Source organism: Monodon monoceros, unplaced genomic scaffold (genome assembly GCF_005190385.1).
Source record: "Monodon monoceros isolate NGI ecotype Baffin Bay Population unplaced genomic scaffold, NGI_Narwhal_1 Super_Scaffold_21, whole genome shotgun sequence".
NCBI lineage: Eukaryota > Metazoa > Chordata > Mammalia > Artiodactyla > Monodontidae > Monodon > Monodon monoceros.
Genome location: NW_021703778.1, coordinates 19,600,427 through 19,621,537, shown reverse-complemented (window position 1 = coordinate 19,621,537; position 21,111 = coordinate 19,600,427). Strand labels below are relative to the sequence as shown.

Here is a 21,111-nt window from a genome sequence, read left to right as displayed (position 1 = left end):
ATTATTAAGTAAAATAAGGATGACTTGAATACAAGCATGGTGATACCAAGACAGCTGACCTGATAACCAAGGTGGCTGTTAAGTGATTAATGGATGGGATATGCTGGACCATGGGATAATTCACGTCCCGGGCAGGACAGAGTGGGAAGGCGTTATCTCATCATGCTACTCAGAATGGCTTGCAATTTAAAACTTAGGAATTGTTTATTTCTGGAGTTTTCCATTTAATACTTTTGGACTGTGGTTGACCATGGGTTACTGAAACCATGGAGAGCAAAACCTTGGATGAGGGAGGACGGCTGTAAATATGCTTTTTTGTTTTGTTTTGTTTTTTCTGCTGTGCCACTCGGCTTGTGGGATCTTAGGGCATGGATTCAACAGAGAATGCTAGACTACCATAGGCTTTTGTCAAAGCTGGTTTGCAACTTGAGAGAAGAAACTGTATATTTCACTTTTCCCACTCAATAAGAAGTGCCTGGTTCATAGCTAGTGCTGTGCATTTATTGGTGTATGTTTATAACCCTTTTTTAAAAAAAATGCTTTTTAATTTATGGACAGTAAAAATCACTCTTGCAGTGGATAGTTCTATAAGTTTTGACATGTGCCTGAAATCATGTAACCAGCATCACCATCAAGATACAGAACATTTCCATGACCACCAAATTCCCCTGTGCTACCTCTCTGTCATCAGAAACTGCCCCCAGCCCTGATCCTTGGCAACCTTTTCCTATAGTTCTCTTTCTCTATAGTTTTTCTTTGCTGGAATGTAATCTAAATGGAATTACACAGTATATAGCTTATAGGTTTCTTTCTCTTAGCCTCATACATTTGAGTTTCATCCATGTCGTTGCATGTATCAATAGTTTGCTCCATATTTCTAAGTATTATTTTATTGCATGATGTCCAGTAGTTTGTTTGAATCATTCACTAGTTGAAGGGCTTTGGGGTTGTTTCCAGTTTGGATGATTATGAATATAGCTGTTATAAGCATTTGCATATAGGTTTCTGTGTAAACACATGTTTTCTTATTTTTTTTTTTCCGGTATGCGGGCCTCTCACTGTTGTGGCCTCTCCTGTTGCGGAGCACAGGCTCTGGACGCGCAGGCTCAGTGGCCATGGTTTACGGGCCTAGCCACTCTGCGGCATATGGGATCTTCCTGGACTGGGGCACGAACCCGTGTCCCCTGCATCGGCAGGCGGACTCTCAACCACTGCGCCACCAGGGAAGCCCATGTTTTCTTATTTTTCTAGTTTCTTGAGGTGAAATCTTAGATTATTGACTTGGGATTTTTCTTATTTCTAACACAAATATGTAATGCTATACATTTCTCTCTAAGCTGTAGTCCACAAAATTTCAATAGGTGTATTTTTGTTTCAATCAGTTTATTTTCTACTTTTCTTCTCTTTGACTCACGGATTATTTAGAAGTGTGTTGTTTACTTTCCAAATATGTGGAAGTTTTCTAGATAATCTGATACTGATTTCTGATTTAATTTCACTATGGTCAGATAACATACTTTGTGTGATTTCAATTCTTTAAAAACTTTAAGGTTTGTTTTATGATCCAGAATGTAGTGTATCTTGGTCAGTATTCCATGTACACTTTAAAAGACTGTGTTTTCTGTTGTTGGTGGGTTTAGGGTTCTATATATGTCAATCAGGCCAAAATGTTTGAAAGTATTAATCAGGACTTCCATATCCTTGTGATCTTTTGCTTACTTGTTCTCTAGATTACTTAGGGAGGGATGTTGATGTCTCCATACAAGTGTAATGTTGAATTTGTCGTATTTCCCCTTTCAGTTATTTCAGTTTTTGCTTAACATATTTTGAAGCTGTATTTATGGAGACATACACAGTTAATATTGTTATTTCTTCTAGGTAAGTTTATTCTGTTATCATTATGTAACAATCCTCTTTTTTCCTGGATGTCCTTTTTCTGAAGTTTATTTTGTCTGATATTAATATACAGCTTTCTTCTGGTTAGTGTTTTCATAGTCTTTCTTTCTCCATCCCTTTAAGTTGATTCTATTTATATTCTTATATTTATAGCTGTTTCTTATAGATAACATATACTTGGGTCTTTTTTATAGAGTCTGACCATCTCTGTCTTTAAATTGTTGTTTTTGGACCATTTATATTTAATGTAATTATTGATATAGTCAGATTTAGGTCTACCATTTATTTCATTACTTGCTTTCTGTTTGTCTCTTCTTGTTTTTGTTTCTCTCTTTATTATTTCCTACCTTCTTTGAGATTATTTGATATTTTGAATATTCCAGTAAAACTTTTCTATTGGACTGTGTGTGTGTGTATGTGTGTGTGTGTGTGTTTTACAGTATACATATCTGTTTTTCATGGTGATTACAGTATACATATCTGCTTTTCATGGTCTACTTTTAGTGTTTTATCACTTGAATAAAATTAAAAAGTCCTACAACCAAATAGATTCCTTTACTGTGTCCTCTTCATATTACAGTTATATGTATTATATCTACATACATTGAAACTCCATTTAATTTTTGCTTTTGATAGCCATCCTAATTATACAGAACTTAAGCAGAGACAAATAATCTGTTTACCCAGCTATTTACCATTTCTTTAGCCTTCCCTTTATCCTTGAAGTTCTTTTTTTTCTAATTATAAAAGTAACATATTTATTATAAAAAATAACTTGGAAAACATAGATAATATAAAAAAGAAAAAGTCAAAATTCCTTCTGTATCACTACCACAATTAATATTCTGATGTATTTCCATATTCTTGAAGTTCTAAGTGTTCTTTTAGTATCGTTTTCCTTCAGCCTGATGAGACATTTATTTGACATTTATTTTAGACCACATCTTCTGGTGATGAATTCTCTCTCTCTCTCTCTCTTAAAATTTCACTGAAAATGTCTTTAGTTTTCCTTTATTCCTAAGTGGTATTTTTTTTTTTTTTTTTTTTTTTTTGCGGTACGTGGGCCTCTCACTGTTGTGGCCTCTGCTGTTGCGGAGCACAGGCTCTGGACACGCAGGCTCAGCGGCCATGGCTCACGGGCCCAGCCGCTCCGTGGCATGTGGGATCTTCCTGGACCAGGGCACAAACCTGTGTCCCCTGCATTGGCAGGCGGACTCTCAACCACTGCACCACCAGGGAAGCCCCTAAATGGTATTTGATTGTATACAGATTTCCACTGGATGTAGAATTTAAAAATCTTTGAAGACTTCTTCCACTGCCTTCCAGTTTCCATCATTTCTGATGAGAAATCTGTATTCATTTTAATCACTGTTTCCTTTATGGTGTGTTGATTTTCTGTGGCTGTTTTCAAGATTCTTTTTTATCTTTGGTTTTTTAGCAATTTGAATATTGTCTCTGTGTTCTTCTCTTTGAATTTATTTTGTTTGGGGTTTGATGAGCTGCTTGAATCTGTAAATTTATGTCTTTTACCGTATTCGGTAAGCTTTCAGCATTCTTTCTTCAAACATTTTTCCTGCACCAATCTCTTTCTTCTCTCATTTTTGGAGTGTAGTGACATGAATATTAGATCTTTTTTTTTTTTTTTTTTTTGCGGGCCTCTCACTGTTGTGGCCTCTCCCGTTGTGGAGCACAGGCTCTAGACGCACAGGCTCAGTGGCCATGGCTCACGGGCCTAGCCGCTCCGCGGCATGCGGGATCCTCCTGGACCGGGGCACGAACCTGTGTCCCCTGCATCGGCAGGCAGACTCTCAACCGCTGCGCCACCAGGGAAGCCCCACTATTAGATCTTTTGATATTGTTCCATAAGTCCTTAAGGCTCTGTTAATTTTTTTCAACCTGTTTTTCTCTACCCTTAAGATTCAGTATTTTGGCTGCTCTATCTTCCAGTTTATTGACACTTTCGTCTGTCGTCTACATTCTGTTATTTCGTGCATCTAGTGGATTTTTAAAAAATATATAATTTATTATATTTTTCAAGTCTAAAATTTCCATTTGGTTCTTTTCAATAATTTTTATTTTGCTCTGAGAACTTCTGTCTTTCCATTAATTTCAACAGTAGTCAAGCTTACTTATGGAATATAGTTAAAATAACTGCTTTACCATTTTTGTCTATAATTCCAACATCTGAATCATCTTGGGGTTAGTATCTATTGATCTATTGATTGTGTTTCCCTCCCTCCCTCCTTCCTTCTTTCCTTCCTTCCTTCCTTCCTTCCTTCCTTCCTTCCTTCCTTCCCAATTTTAGGTTGTATCCTGGATATTTTGAACATTATGTTGTGAGACACTGGGTCCTAATCAAAGCTGCTGGAGAATGATTTTTTGTTTTTAAAGAAGGAAGTCAACCAGGTAGGGCTCAGATGACAAGTCTGTCTCACCTTTTGGGGGTGGTAGCAACCATGCCAGTTCAGTTTTCAAAGCCTTTGCTATGTTGTTTGGCTCTGCCCCACATTTGTGCTATTTGTGAGTTAGTTTGGGATTAATGTGGTTCTTTATATCAAAATTTACTTCTCAGAGCCATTGCTTCTTTGGGTGTGTTTCACAGTTGTGCGTCTCATGGGTAGCCTGGAACTTGTGTTGATTCATATATAGATTTACAGGATCTCCTTCCCCAACCCTCCCCTCTCTGGGATTTTCCTCACGCTCTCATTCTCAGCAGTCCTTCTTCCCAGTTCTCTGGTCAGAAAGGTGGATGTGTCTTAGAGTTTTCCCCTAAGCTATTGTGCACCCCACGTAAGCTATTGTGCAGCTCTGTGTAACTGGGGCTGCCCTCAGGGCAAAGCAGTGAGAGAAAAGAGAGAGTACAAAAGTAACCAGCATCCCCTGCACTCTCCAGACCACAGGGACCCCCTTTTGCAGTTCCTTTGGTCAAAGAAATGGGTTATTTCTTCGGCTCGTAGGGTCTCAGGATGTGCAGCAGCAGTGCGGTGCCGTGACAAGGTCCGGCCTTAGATCAGGGCAGGGAGGAAAAAAAGAGGAAATACCTGGGATATCCCATCACACTCTTCGGTTTTTAGAGGCTCCTTTTCCTAGTCATCTGGCCAGAAAGAGGAGATTTTTCTTGAAGTTTTTGTTTTCTTCTCCCACTGTGTATTTCTTTGATTGGGCCCACTTTTGAATCGAAGCCAAGAGGTAATGGAGGAAAATTTAATCCAGGAAACCTGCCAATGTGTGTTTCTTCAATTTTTAACTTCCTTCTCAATCTGTCTGATATTGTTTGCTCTTTAGAGGCCTCAAGAAGTTGGTTTTTATGTTCCGTGCAGAGATTTTACTTGTAATCAGGGGGAGAGAGAGGCTTTTGTGAGGCTTTTCTTCATCCTGGCCAGTCCCACAAGTCTTACATCCCCTTTCTAAAAAACAAACAGTAGCATACTATTTGCTTGGCACTTGTTTTTTGTTTTTACTTGGCAGCATACATTGGAGATAACAATGATGCTATTAACAGTGACAGTAAAACAACCATTATTGAATACTTTTAAGTGCCAAGCTTTGTTCTAATTATCATACGTATATTAACCTATTTAATCCTTGCAGTGACCCTATTAGGTAGGTAGTATTACTAAGTAGGTAGTAGTATTTCCATTTTACAATGGCATGATACCTCTTTGTGGATATTAAGTAACTTGTTCAAGGTGACATAGCAGTCAATGGAGGAGCTACCTGGTCTGTTTGGTTCAAAATTCCTTACACATAACTACAGTTATATAATAATAATGACAATGGTGATAAAATCCAACACTTACCTATCACATGCTAGCTAGAACATTGCTATAGCGATAAATGTACAGATCACCTTCAGAATGAAATGCCTTTGTGAGCACGTCACATTTCTCATTCTAAGGTAACAAGTACATTCATTCTGCATGTAGGAAATCTGAGAAAAGTCAGGTGACTTGCCAGAGGGGTGGCAATAGAATTCTCTAGAATAGAGAAGTGGTATTTTCAGTGATTGTTGCTGCCCTCTCTGGAAGGTACCATATATTCCTAGCCAGTAAATCTTGGAGAAATAGAATCATAGGAGGTTAAAGTTGGAAGAGACTCACGTGGTTTAAATTTACGTCCTGATTTTATTAATCACACATCATGATGTATGAGAAAGCATCTTGTCAAAGGTAAAATGATATATGATGTTAGTTGTTTGCATAAGGAAACAGTTCTAGAGAGCTAAACTGATTAAATCCTTATCTTCATTATCATCGTCATAACTGCATTTATAGGACACAAATGTCCCAGGAACTCTGCAGAACACATCTCTGATGTTTAAAATAACCTTGCAGAATAGGTATTATAGTCCCCATTTTTTAAAAATGAAAAAAATGAATGCTCAGAGATGATAGGAAACTTGCCCAACAAAGGTGCCCCACAGTATTCATCCACGTGTCTTTACTGAGTACTTCCTACCTATAAGTATTTGACATGTACTAATTGTATGTGTAATTATCATGTAATACGTTGTCCTGATTGGGATACTTTTCTGAGTGAAAGGGAGACTGAGTAGTCATTATACTGGAACTGTCCTGGGCAGATACAAAATGCTGTAGATGGCCAGTGTTCATGAGTGTGTATTAATAGGTCTGTGGGTCTGTTTCCTAAGGCCATTAGAGGTGAGCCACATAGAGCTGGGTATTCCTTTATGCAGTGGACAGAGGCCACTTACAAATTTTGCTCATCCTTGGGGATTAAGAGAGGCCATTCTTTAAGCCAATATAGTTTTAAAATGAAAGGGCTGTGAAAAGTCATGAAGAAAGCCCTTAAGCTAATATATATTTAAAATTTTTTTCTCTAGGGCTAGGTACTCATGAGCCTTTCAAGATGAATATTATTAAGTATGGATGGGAGTAGATAAGATTCCTTCCCCCTATATTACACTGAGATGAGGGTAGATCCTTCCTGGAGGTAAGGCTTTAGAAATGGAAACGACTTAAATGTGATTTTTTTTCTCTTCTATTCTCATGAAAAAGATATTTATCCAACTGGTCATGATGTATCGAGCTGGGTAATGTGCCTGTAATATACATAAGCATGTAATGCTTATTGCCATTCTAAGGAAGGGACTCATATCCGTGTTCTATGTATGGGGAAGCTGAGGCTCCTAGTGGTTAAGTTACTGCCCCAAACTTGCAGAGCTGATTGGTGCTGGTGTAGGGATTCGGGTCAAGGTCTGGCTGACTCCGGAGGCCGTGTGCTCCTAAACACTTCTCTGTGATGAACTGGGAGGCTCTTGTCATCAGAACGAGGAACAGCGTGAAGCTGCTCCCTCCCTTCAAGCTGTTAATGGGGAGTATTGGGCAGTCTAACCTCCCGGGTGAATATGAATATCTTGCTTGAGGAAAGCACTAGACTGAATTATCACCCCAGTGTTGTAAGTGCCTGGGCCTTGGGCCAGTTGCTCAACCTTTCCTGAGCTCAGTTTCCTTTTCTAGGAGGTGAGGGGATTGAACTTAATGATTTGTGTGGCTCATCTAACAGTTTGCGATCTGAAATTGACTGGGGTCCCCATTCGTCATGGTAGACATGCTGGTGGGAGAATGCAGTTTGCTAATTTGCATGCTAATAGTTTGACAGATGGAGAGGCATGCAAGTCCTGTTGTGATTTATACAGGACTTAGAAGAGTTTACAGGAGGGGTGTCCTCGTGGCTTTGGGGGTCTAGGGGTGGCAGTGGTTCTCATGTGTTTTCTGCCAGGGGCCGTTTTTGTACATTACTTTTGTGGACCCCATCCATCTTTCTGCATTGTAATTCCAAGCTTCCTCCCTTCACTTCTGTTGTTAGTCTGGAGACTGAGATGATTAGAAGTCTGAGATTATCCAGGATCAAATAATTAGAGCACAGGCTTAAAGGACCCTAAATGTCAGGCTTCCCCTTGGCAAATAGAACAGGAAGTGGAAGTTGCATGAAGTTTACATTCATGTCAGTAGTCTTGCTTTGGACATTAGTGGCGAGACCATCACAATTTGATGATGAGTCTCTGATACTTGTTTTTCTTCAGGAGGAGGTAGTGTATCTTAGGGACCCAGTCAGGCAAAAAAAGCAAGGCTCCCTCCAGCAACCTGCCCCAAGTGCATTCATCCTCCTGTACCTTGTGCTGAAATAGGTTAATGGTTGCTGGGGATGCGTGGAAATTACCAACCTCAGAAGTTTCCTTGTGCCCTGCCCCTTTCTCATCTGTATGCATCACATTTGCTTAAACGGATTGTCTGCAGGCAAAGTCCAATTATTTGGAACCAAGTTCCTAATGATAAACACAATGGCTCCAGTGTCTGTCATTGTGAACTTCCACAGAGCAGGAGAGATGACGGGGAGTCATCAGAACTGAACCAAACCCAGCCCATTTTGCACGAAACAGCGTGGTAGGGCACTAGTTCAAGATGCGTCTTCCATGTTGAAATGATAAACTGTCGAATGCAGAGTGATTATAAGTGAAGCAAGACTTACACGTTGCTTTTCCTTTCTTTGTTTCCTCGCGATAGTGTTCTCATGATGTACTGTCTGGGTTGGTCACAAACCGAAAAATGACTTTTGCTGGCTTTCCTCACAGGGTGGTCAGTGTCGTCAATAACGGCTAAATGATGAGTTTGGGTCTAGTAACTGAGGCCAGGGAATTGATAATAAAGGCAAAGGAGATTTTCTGTCTCTAATTACAATGATTTATAACCTAGGAATCAGGGAACTCGTTCATAGGTCATTTTTAACAGGTCCCTAATCCAGCTCTTCCCAATAGAGGATGTTCCAAATGCTACCCAGTGGAGAGCTTTGGCCAGATCTGCTGATCATTTCCACTGGATAGTGCTCTCCCTGGTAACTATTGAGCAATTAAATCATTCCTAGAAGAGAAAAAAAAAATCTTAATTTTCTCCACTCATAATTGGGCTTCTTTTTCTTAATTTAATCCTTAACCTTGTGCTTTTTCTTTTTTAAAAAATTAATTAATTTTTAAATTTTTGGCTGCATCGGGTCTTCGTTGCTATGCGGGCTTTTTCTAGTTGCGGCGAGCGGGAGCTACTCTTCGTTGCGGTGCGCGGGCTTCACATTGCAGTGGCTTCTCTTGTTGCGGAGCACGGGCTCTAGGTGCACGGGCTTCGGTAGTTGTGGCACACGGGCTCAGTAGTTGTGGCTCGCGGGCTCTAGAGCGCAGGCTCAGTAGTTGTGGCGTATGGGCTTAGTTGCTCTGTGACATGTGGGATCTTCCCGGATCAAGGCTTGAACCTGGGTCCCCTGCATTGGCAAGCGGATTCTTAACCACTGCACCACCAGGGAAGTCCACGTTGTGCTTTTTCTTCTTTGTTGTGTAGGCTTTTAAAAAGTTTATGTTGTCTCCATTCATTCGTTCAACAGGTATTTATTGATCACTTGGCCAAAAGAGTCACGTTTAATTCTTTTCGTTTTATTTTCAAGCCTGACCTTGCTGCATGCATCACTGTTTATGGGCAGTGGCTGGCGTTTCTCTGCCCTGAGCCGTCTCCTCCTTGCATTGTTTGTCTGGCTATGAGATTATTTGAATAGAAGGCTGTGCCCCACGCATCACCCCGTGTCCCATCTCCTGGTCCATATCCTGTAATAGGATACAGTACTCCTTCATAGACTGACCAGCTGTGAGTTTATCCTTTTAAAGCCCGAGTTTTCAGGCCGTAACCTTCCAGTTGTGTTTACTGTAAAGTCACAGTGTCCTCCGTGCTCTGCTTTTTAAAGTTTTCCTTGCTTCTTCTATTTTTTTTTTTTTTTTTTTTTTTATTGTGGTACGTGGGCCTCTCACTGCTGTGGCCTCTCCCGTTGAGGAGCACAGGCTCCGGACGCGCAGGCTCAGCGGCCATGGCTCACGGGCCTAGTTGCTCCGCGGCATGTGGGATCCTCCCGGACCGGGGCACGAACCCGTGCCCCCTGCATCGGCAGGCGGACTCTCAACCACTGCGCCACCAGGGAAGCCCCGCTTCTTCTATCTTCAATGCCTTTATTTTAACGGCTCTGTATTATCGCCGTGATCCTCCTTTATCCTCACGACTCTGCATTGGGACGCAGACCTCCACTCTAATTGGGTAGTTCTTGTGGCCATTTTATTAGTAAAGAAGCAGGCTTGGTAGATGGTGACAGAGTTCCTGTGAACATGGTGTGAACAGATTGTGGGTTTATTATTTCACGTAAAAGAATTTAAAAAAATAGGGAAACCAAGACTAGCATGCTGGCTCTATGAAGGCACAGAAACCTAGGTTCTTTCTGTCTCTGTTCTGTCACCACTAGGAAGAACTCAGGTTCACAAGCTGACTGCTGGAGAACCAGCTGTCACATCCTTAATCTAGAAGCAAAGGAGGGGCAAGAGACAAAAACATAGCATCACAGCAGGTCAGCCCCCTTTAAAGAGTCTTCTGTAAGCCTCACATGATCACTTTGGTTTAAATCTCGTTGGCCACCTCTAGCTGAAAGGGAGGTTGGGGATTGTAACTTTGCAGCTTGGTGTATTAGAGTTATGTTAGCTGTTGGAACAAACCAGCCTCCAAATTTTAGACCCGGGCTCCTTGCCTCTGTGGCACTACCCTCCTCTAGGACCTGCTGTCCTTTGCATTGAGTGGGCAGGTGGCAAACACGGATGGACAGTCCCGTGTGGGATGTTTCTGGGTCAGCCTGGAAGGGGCCCAAGGCATCTACTTATGCGCCATTGGCCAGAGCTCTGTCACTTGGTCATGTGTCCCTGTAAGGCTGGGAACTAGAGTCCAGCTGTGTGTCTGGGACAGAAGGGAAACAGGCTTGGTGAACAGTTAGCCACTGGGCATGTTGCTTCCCCCGTGATGTCAGGACATTAAGACACACAGAGATTCATGAAACTATAACAGTCTCAGCCACAGCCCAACACAAACTCCTGTTCCTCTTTCCCATGGGGGCTCTTCCCACGGGGTCACCAGGGTCAGGCCTTGTCCCTTCTGGGTCTGTCTGACACCAGTACTTGATATTTTCTCCATTCTCCAACTTCTTGTCCGTCCCACCAAATTTAGCTCTAAATTCCACAGTGACTTGTTTTTATTTGCTCAGTGCTTCCCGGATCTTGATTTTTGTTCCTTAAACCTGTGAAAGCAGGGACTTTAACCTCTTCTTCCACCGTCATTAGTGGGTAGCGATGCCCTGGTAAGTGATGTGTCCTCCTCATGAGAATGAACAAGAAGTCCTCTGTGGAATCCAAGATCACGAGGCCAGGAGTTAAAGTTAAAACTTTCTGGCCAGCATCCAGAGGCCATTCCGAGGGCATCCAGGCCTCTTTAGTCATGTTCTACCACTGTCAGTTTCATTCTCTGAACCTGGAGAAGGCCCTCCCTTCTCTAGGTCCGAGTTTATTGTAGAAAACTCCCACTCCTAAAAGGTTACTCAAATGCCCCTGCTTTGTAAAAGTATGGCGCTTCATTTTGGCCAGACCACGTTTGTTCTCTTCTTCCTCTGAGTTCTGGTAACATTTCTTGTGCATGTTTTTGTTTTAGGGCCTATCGCCTCATCAGAATAATTAATATGTATGGATCACACCAGGGAGTGAGGGTATAATTCCCATCTTTTCATTTAATCCTCCCAACAGCCCTGTGAGGTATGGGGTGTCACCATCTCTATTGTACTGAGGGAGAAATGAGAGGTTATTTACATCATGTGGTCCAGTGCTACTGCGAGTGGAAGCCTGTCATTGCTATGCTAGGATGGTAGGTGCATTGGGGTCTGTCCTAAGAAACCGGGGCCCAGGGCTTCCTTCCTTATCTGCCCCCAACTCTGCAGTTCATTAAGGCACCATTGTCTACTCCGCCTTTGGTTAAATGTTTAAAATATCATGAAGTATTTCCAATTTACCAAAAAGCACAGAAAAATAAATGAACAGATTACTATGTACCCACCACCCAGATTGAGCAAATGTTAATTATCATTTTGCCATATTTACTTTAGATATCTAAAAAGTTATGGATGCAGGGCACAGTTATGGATATGTGTCTCATTCTTTTGCCCGCCCCACAAACGACTTGTACTGGAAGCTGATGTGTGCATTCTTATTGTGTGTCTTTATACTTTTACTGCATGTGTATATACTGTGCGTCCTACAGTGTAGGACTTCGTATCGTTGCTGTGTATGTGTGTGTGTTTTATGGAGTGACATAAATGGCCTCAATACTGTCTCTTTTAGTAACCTGCTTTTTCTCACCCATTATTATGTTTTTGAGATTTATCCGTATTAACTCAAGTAGGTCTCATCATTTAATTTAATTGCTAGAATATTCACTGAACATCTGTATTTCTTATTTGAGGCATCTGTATCTCTATAGATAAATTTAATATTATGTCACTCTAGATAAATACCTATAACTCTAACTCATTCTTTTTCATGCCTGTGTAACATTCCATGGTATGGATGTACCATTCCAGCATTACTGGAAATTCATGTTGTTTCCATTATTTTCCATTTCTTGTAATGCTACAAATCAGCACCTTTATACCTGTATCCTTATAGAATGCTTTTATTTCTATAGGATAGATTTCCTAAAATGAAATTGAACAGGGATAGCTAGTTCATTTCCAAAAATGTTGTAGCAATTTACAGACAGCTGCTTTCCCACATAAACTGACCTTTTTTCAACCTGATAAGAAGTAAGCTGTTCTGTTGAGGTTTTATTTAGCCTTTTCTGGACCACTAGGAAGATTGAGCATCAGTTAATATGTTCATCGGCCATTCTGTGAACTTCATATTTGTATCCTGGTTCACATCAATTTGCAGGACTAGAGCATCTCCGCTGGGCATGGTTTCTGTGAGCAGCGCCCCCTGGAGTTGTCTTAGTAGGAAGCCCTTGGTATCAGAGGGATATTAACTCTGTCTTATGGGTTGCGATGATATCCCTTTAGATAAATTGGGGTATTATATCCCTCTAGATAAATACATATAACTCTCATTCTTTTCAATAACCATGTAGAATTCCATGGTATGGATATACCATTCCAGCTTTCCTAAAAATTTGTGTTTCCACCCCACCGTGTCATTTTTTTTTTTACTTTGCTTACAGTATCTTCTACTATTCCCCCCTTTTTAAAAAAAAATATTTATTATTTATTTATTTTTTTGGCTGCATTGGGTCTTCATTGTTGCGCACGGGCTTTCTCTAGTTGTGGTGAGCGGAGGCTACTCTTCGTTGCGGTGCTCAGGTTTCTCATTGCAGTGGCTTCTCTTGTTGCAGAGCACGGGTTCTAGGCTCACGGGCTCAGTAGTTGTGACTTGCAGGCTCTAGAGCACAGGCTCAGTAGTTGTGGCGCACAGGCTTAGTTGCTCCGCAGCATGTGGGATCTTCCTGGACCAGGGCTCAAACCCATGTCCCCTGCATTGGCAGGTGGATTCTTAACCGCTGCGCCACCAGGGAAGCCCTATTCCCCCATTTTTAATTCATAAGACTTGAATATTTTCTCTTCTCCAGTATTGCTTTTTGGGGTTTTGTGCCCTGCTGTAAAAATGTTAACTTATGCATACCTTCCAATTCTTTTGTCCTAGAACATATCCAACATTGTTATTATATTTTTTAACTGGGAAATTTAAGCAACATCTTTAAAGAACTCAGATTTTCTTGATATGTCAGCACAGCCCGGCTAAGGCCTGGGAACTCATTTACTAAATAGCATTTGCTTGGATGCTGTATCAGATGCTCTTTTGAAGAACAGTGCCATGACATGTGTTCTCATCTTTTCCTTTTTCAAGTTGACACTTTGATCTTTCCTGTTCAAATGCGGTGAAGCTCAGGGAGAAGGAGAAAGGCACAGCCAGCCGATAGCTGCGCACACTTAGGAGGAAGGTCTGGATGGGTATTTGTGTTTAAAAAATCAAGTAAAGAAACAAGGCCATCAGGGGACTTCCCTGGTGGCACAGTGGTTAAGAATCTGCCTGCCAATGCAGGAGACACGGGTTCGAGCCCTGGTCTGGGAAGATCCCATATGTCACGGAGCAGCTAAGCCCATGCGCCACAACTACTGAAGCCTGTGTGCCTAGAGCCCGTGCTGCGCAACAAGAGAAGCCACTGCAGTGAGAAGCCTGCGCTCCGCAGTGAAGAGTAGTCCCTGCTTGCCGCAACTAGAGAAAGCCCACGTGCAGTAACACAGACCCAACGCAGCCAAAACAAAAAAATTAATAATAATAATAAAATTTAGAGGAAAAAGCAAGGCCAAATTGTCCCTGATGTTTACCCTTGGGAAAACGCTGGCCCTCAAGCCTCCTGGAGACTGACAGGTGATCTCTTTCATTCTGCCATCCTGTCATTTTTGAAGGTTGAGACATAGTGATTTGTTCCTGGAGAAGAAAGGAAGGCAGCGGGAGAGAAGAAAGGAATTCATTTTGCTGCTGCTCGCGAGATGGATCTGATTTAATGGTGAAAACAATTTGTGGATCCAGTTTCTGTTTTTAAGCTGACTTTTCAGAAGCATTCAGGTCTGTGGCAAATGAAAAAAGAAAGTTAAATCATTTTAGCGTTATGGGGTGTGTGTGTGTGGTTTCCATACGTTTCCATAACCTTCTTTTGTTGATCTGTGCCGTGACTCGAGCCATTATGAGGATGAAATGCCAGTTCCAGGAAGGGCCTGGGGGGTGCAGACTAGTTGCTAGGTGTCTGGCAGATTAGCCATGAGATGCAGAGTGGCACATTTATTCTCCGTGCAGCCAGCGTTGGGCAGGAGACGGGCATGCAGACAGAGTGTGGGACGTGGAGCTGTGAGTGCTGGGGTTTGCGCCTCTGCTCACAGTGGGGTCTGAGGGCAGGCCTGGTGTGCATTGCCTTTACGACTCTTATTTGGTGCACAAGGTAGAGTGTCATCCCCATTGTGTGGATGGCAAAACTGAGGCCCAAAGAGGGCACATCTAAGCAGCTTCCTGAAATAACTCAGGCAAGTACAAAGGGCCTGCTCACAGTTTCATGAGGAACTTGGACTAAATGGGTATGAATTCTACTTTTTAGGGAGCATGAGAATGCCTAGTTAATGTAGCTCAAATGATGGCATTTTTGAAGCCAGTACTGGGCTTGGCACAGTTCTTTGTGCTTATTTTTTTTTCTTTTAAGTTCTCACTCAGAAGAAAAATGTGTCTTCTAACTGGTGGGTTTGCATATCTCTCAGAGAAAAACCCTCAACCTGCCAAACCCTGGCCATGACCCATGGACCCTAATGCTCTGTCTGGATTTCCCGGCCCTCCCTACTGTTTCCTCCTTCCCACACAGCTCCGGGCACCCTGGCCACCTGCTCTTTACCACACCAGGGCCCTCACCAGCCCAAGGCCTTCATTAATGGTTTCCTCCTTCTGGAAGAGTCTTCTAGATATGCTTAGGGCCTGCTTCCTTGTTCCATTCAGTTCTCAGCAAAGAGGCCTGCCCTGGCCACCCCATCTAGAAATGTCCATGCGATTCTTTTTTACCCACACTTTATCTTTGTTTCCAGCGCTTACCAACACATGACATATATATTTGTTTATGGTCTGCCTCTCTTCTCACTGGCCTGGGAGCTTCCTGGGGCAGAAAGCTGGCTCCATCCGCCTCCCTTGGAGGGAGGCAGATGTTCACTGCGTGCCTGCCGACCAGTCAGCCTGGGCTCTGTCCCCTCTGGGGGCTCACAGATGTAGGGCCTGCTCCCCAGGCAGCAGCAGGGCCTGGGGACACTTGCCCCTGTCCCTCACCACCTCTAGGAAGCAGTGCCGTGTACAGTGGTCAGTGACAGCTTGTAGCTCCGGTTTCTCTTGAGAGTGAAGTTCATTGTCACAGGCCAGAGCTGACTAATGTTTAAACTGAAGATTGTCTCCAGTGTCATTAAGGACTTCCTGCTGAGCAGGTGCGAACATGGCACGCGCCCAGGCCATGTACCTCTGCTTCAGAGGGGATGGCAGGAGGTATGTCCCTTTACCAAAGAAGTGGCTCAGGCACCTTAATGGGCAAATGTGGGGAGATATTTTGGGGCAGACAAGCCTTTTGGAACCCCTCCCCAGCTCTGGGGAGTCTCACTGTTTGAGGGGTTGAACCTGTTTTACCTTTCATAAATCTCAGAGCAGACCGACCTGAATATTGCAGTGTCAGGGGAAGGGGATTGTAGAGTTTCTAAAGGATGCATCCACCTTGCGTCGCGAGAGACACATGTGCTGCTTGGCCCTATTGGGAGAAGCCAAGCAGAAAGGACCAGTGGCCTCTCTGGGCATCAGAGCATCCAGGTCACCGTTCCTATCATTGAGACTTGGGGAGGGCTGGCAGGGGCACAGTAGACCCTACATTCCTTTCCATGGTCTCTGTGATGGGTCATAACCTCCATGGCCAAGTAGTTGAGAAAAGCCCAATGAACCATATCCCCATGCTTCCAGCCTTCATTTTCCATGCAGAGGCATCTCACAGGATGCTCTTTTGTTTTGTGGTAGCCACCAGGCAGGTGTACTCATTTTTGGCCAGAGATAATGTCGTCATCAGAGCCTCACAACAAATCGATTAGTAGTTCGTGTGTGTATGGTTGAACAGCAAATAAAGCGTTCCAGCAAGTGACACTAGTGCCTGCAGAGGGACATGTGAACTTTTCTTTGAGATGGGACAATGTTAATGTGATTATGTTTCAGGAAATGGAGAACTGTCAATTGCGTTTGAAGATTAAGTCGGTTCCATTCATCAGGAGATGAAGAACGGGTGTGTGGGCAGTTTAGAAAAAGAAGGATCAGTAGGTGGGACCATGCCAAGGTCAATCTTGAGTCTACCGAGATTTTATACTTTTGAAAGGAATGAAAATTAGTACGTAGAATTTTAAGATATAAAGGCAATAGGGAGGGGACCTAATTTGAAAACACGGAGTAGTAGCTTAGGGACACGAACAGAAAGTCCAAATTAAAAATTCACCCACCCTCCTTTCATGGGGAGTGTGGGTTCCTGGAAGTGGGAAGGAAGAGAACAGTCCTGCCTCAGCCCTTGGGATTGAAATGGACAAACATTGTCAGAAACTTACATGGAAACCAAAGTTCCCGGGGTTCTACTGGCAGGTTTGCAGGTTAAGAAAGTTTCAATGAATTTACCCATCAGAACCCAGATAGTCATCGACACAGTATGTGTGAGAATTTGGACAATTTCGTTGGGGGGAAATACAGTAAGAAGGACCTCTGCAACCCACCCACTCTTCTTACCCTTTCTGAACTATGAAATTAACTCCGCGCAAGGAGGTGGCATAGTTTTGAAAATGAAAAAGCATGACAGTGGCATCAAACCAGAGTTCTCGCATGTCTGTTGATTAACTGATTAGCAAAATTTGAACCTCTTGGAACTTCCATTTTGCCAGTTGTCAAGTGGGCATGATGTTGTCATGCAGGGTTATTGGTAGGATTAGAAAACTGTTGTCAGATAGTTTTTAAAGTAAGCTTTTAGTAAGGCTTTACTAAGCAATGTAGATGATGGTGGTGGCGGTGATTATCTAGGTTAGAGAAGCTTCATTCTTTGCACAATAACCCATCTTTCTGGGGAAGGGAATTGTTCTCTAGGCTGAAACCTTGCACCTACAGTGAAGCACAGAATAACTTGCATCTTGGCCAGGTTCTGTCTCCAGCCTTGAGTATTTATCTGTCCAACGTGTGCAGCTCAGTGATGGGAAGATGTGTAGACCATTTCATCTGCTTAAGGTAGGGAGATGCAGCCAGTTAGGAACAATCACTAAAGCTAAAAGAAAGAGAAGGGAATTTTCTTGGTGAAAAGGTAGAAATTGTTTTTATATCATTCACAGCTATAAATAGAGAAATGTTTGCCGTAAATGGATTTCCTGCAGGGCAGAGTTTTATCATATCACTGTGACCGGGAGGACACATATCTGTTTCTGTTCAAAATGATGTAAAAAGACACAAAGCATTACCTGTGACACATTGGATTGGATTGAGAATATTAATCAGCTATGTTCATTTCCCCTATTTGTTCATGCCTTCTGACTGCCCACTGCATGAAGTGACAGTCTTCCATCGCCTTTTATCATGTCCACGGTGTGATTTTAAGTTACCTGTCCAGTGGCTGCGTTCCATTCACCCCTCACATCTGGGTTTGAATCCTGGCTCCTTCAGTCCCTGGCTGTGAGAGTTGGGCAAGCTGTTGAACCTTGTTGAGTTCAGTTTCCTCATCTGTAAACTGGGGATACATACTAATAACGTAGATTTGTATTAGTTTCCCATTGCTGCTGTAACAGAGTACCAGAAACTTAGTGGCGTAAAGCAAAACAAATTTATTATCTTATAGTTCTGGTCAAAAGCTCTGAAGTGGGTCTCACAGGGCTAAAATCAAGATGTTGCACGGCTGTGTTCCTTCTGGAGCGTCTCAGGGAAAACCTGTTCTTTCCCTTGCAAGCTTCTAGACGCTGCCTCATGACCCTTTTTGCATCACTGACCGCTGCTTCTAGAGTCCCATGTCCTTCTCTGATTCTGATCCTCCTGCCTCCCTCTTATAAAGACCCTTGTGATTACACTGGGTCACCCGGGTAATCCACGGTACTCTCCCTGTTTTAAGTCCCTTCACCTCATCACAGATGCAAAGTCGCTTTTGCTATGAAGCTAATATTCACAGGTTCCGGGGGTTAGGACGTGGACATCTTTAGGGGACACTATTCTGTCCATCGAAGGATGCTGCAGTGTTGTGAACAGAAATGATGTGTTTTGTAGCTTTATACGCGCCCTCACACACACATGTTCTTCCCATTGCGCTGTGCCCCATAAATTACCCTCTTCCCGCACTCCCCTCACGTGTATCGGCTGCCGCGTTGTTCTGCTTTTGTCTGCTTGCCTTTCTTGACCTCCCTCCATTTCCCTGACGTTTGTGTCTGTTGAAACACACTCATACTTCAATTCCCCCTTCCCCCAGAATGAGTTCCCTAGTGTTATGTATGAATGATCTCTATGAAGAAGAGGTTTTCTTCAAAAAGCTATTGAATTTCTGCATTGGTGAAGGTGTCCAGGCTGATGGTGAGCCGGGTAGAGAGGCTGAGTCACCAGTTCACACCAGCCCTATTTGGATGAACGGTTATCCATCCAGCACAGGCGTGAACTTGGCTCTGTAATGGGATTGTAGCTGACGTTTTGTCAATAGGGTATATAGCTAGGACAAGCCTTCAATTAGCTGGATAGTCATTTTGCATAGATGATTATTGGTTATTCTCTGTCCTTTTCCAAAAATTTCTCTGCTTCATTAAATAACTTTTAATGGAAAAACAGTGCATGTACATGCACTGGGTATACAGTAAAATGGGTAAAAAGGAAGAAGACTCCCAACGAGCCTCATTCTTGGGCCTTTCCCTGGAGGCAGTAATTTTACTTGCTTCTTGTCTGTCTTCTCAGAGATTGCGTGTGCGTGCACGTGCGCCTGTGTGTTATGCAAACAGGAACACAGTAGACAATTTGCACCTTTATTTTTTCACTTAACGGTGTATCTTGGGGATACTTCCATATTAGCACACATAAGTCTACTTAATGATTTTAAATGACTGCATAGTACTCCATTCTATTTTTAGGTTGCAGTTTACTTAATCAGTTCCTGGTGGGTGGACACAAGCAGAATTCATTCTGTTTCCCTTCACTTCATTGTGCTTCACTGCATTTTCTACTAAGTGGAAGGTTTGTTGCAACGCTGGGTTGAGCAAGTCTGTTGGCGCCATTTTTCTAACAGCATTTTCTTACTTTGTGTCTCTGTGTCACATTTTGGCAATGCTCACAATATTTCAAACGTTTTTCACTATTAATGTGTTTGTGATGGTGATCAGTGCTCTTTGATGTCACTGTTGCCAAAAGATGACAGCTCACTGAAGGCTCAGATGATGGTTAGCATTTTTTAGCAATGAATATTTTAAAATCAAGGTATATGCATTGTTTTTTTTAGACATAATGCTATTGCACACTTAATAGACTACAGTACCGAGTAAACATAACTTTTACGTGCGCTGGGAAACCAAAGAATTCGTATGACTTGCTTTATTGCTATATTCGCTTTATTTTGGTGGTCTCAAACCAAACCCGCAATATCGCTGAGGTGTGACGATATTTAGGATATTTCCAGTGTTTCGCTACTTCAGACTTTTATTGATTTTTTTTAAACCAGATTATAATAAGCCTCCTATTTTCTTTCTGTAGATACAGCCAAATATCCCTTTAACGTAGTAATTATTATACCAATAAGGACTCTGTTATTTAATGGGGGAGCTTGAAAGAATGAGTACCTTGATGTGTGAGTTTGGTTGGCATGGAGCTCAAAGGCATTTCCCTTCAAGTGCTACGTCTGCCCTGAACAAGAATTAAAAGAAGTTTAAAAGAGGGTTTAAAAATATGAGCCCACCAGGGGGTCCCAGTGAGTAGAAATGGCCATGTGAGGGATGGCCAGCTGGGATTAACCATAAATGTCCATCCCGGCTTTGGGATTATGGTTTTGCCCACCACTTGATGATGACGTCCCCCGGCCTCTCCAAAGCCTGTGTATTTGGCGTCAGGAGGATGCTGGATCTTCGTAGCAGTCACAGGATCAGGGGACACAAGTCCGCTAGTTCTGGTTTCCCTGCCATGATGGGTGGGAGTGAGAAAGGGCAGGGTCATTCTGAAGAGCCACCCCTGTAGGGAGAATCTTGGTCAAACAGGAGATCTGTGAAGGCTGCAGGTCTAGGAGGTCTGCATGGTTGACAAAGGAACCTGGAAAATATACTGGGAGTTCCAGTTTCATCCAAGTCATCACGCCTGTCATCCAAGTAAAGTGGATTCTTGCAACAGATGCATACATGCCCCACGAGGACGCCTTATGTGCCTTTTAGTGTTGCTAGCCTTTTAGCTGAGGCTACAAGGACACTCTATAATTCCGGAAGTAATGCCACCACCTTCAAAAACCAGGCTTCCATGAATACTCCCTGTGGATGATGTGCTGAGAAAAAGTGCCCGACTCACTAGGGTTCCAGATCAACCTTTCACAAGTGACTGGAGAAGAGCAGAGAGAAAATATGGGACCGCAGCAAAGAAGTGAAGGGGAAAAGTTGTGCTATTAAATGAAGCATGTTCTTTAAAGTATGACGGGAGGCATTCGTTTGGAATTTATTTCTCTTCCTCATTTGGATCGGTGACGCAATTAGCGGAAAGATTTACCGCCACAGAAAAACCGTGAGAAACCCAACATGTCACCCGCAAGACAGTGCTGGTGTTTTGCAGCTTCC

At 42.7% G+C, this 21,111-nt stretch overlaps 1 protein-coding gene across 5 annotated transcripts in view; it reads left to right on the top strand.

Moving 5' to 3' along the window:
• The window catches only part of CAMK1D (calcium/calmodulin dependent protein kinase ID), a 417,445-nt gene that overhangs the window by 127,653 nt on the left and 268,681 nt on the right, over positions 1–21,111 (top strand). The window lies entirely within an intron of this gene.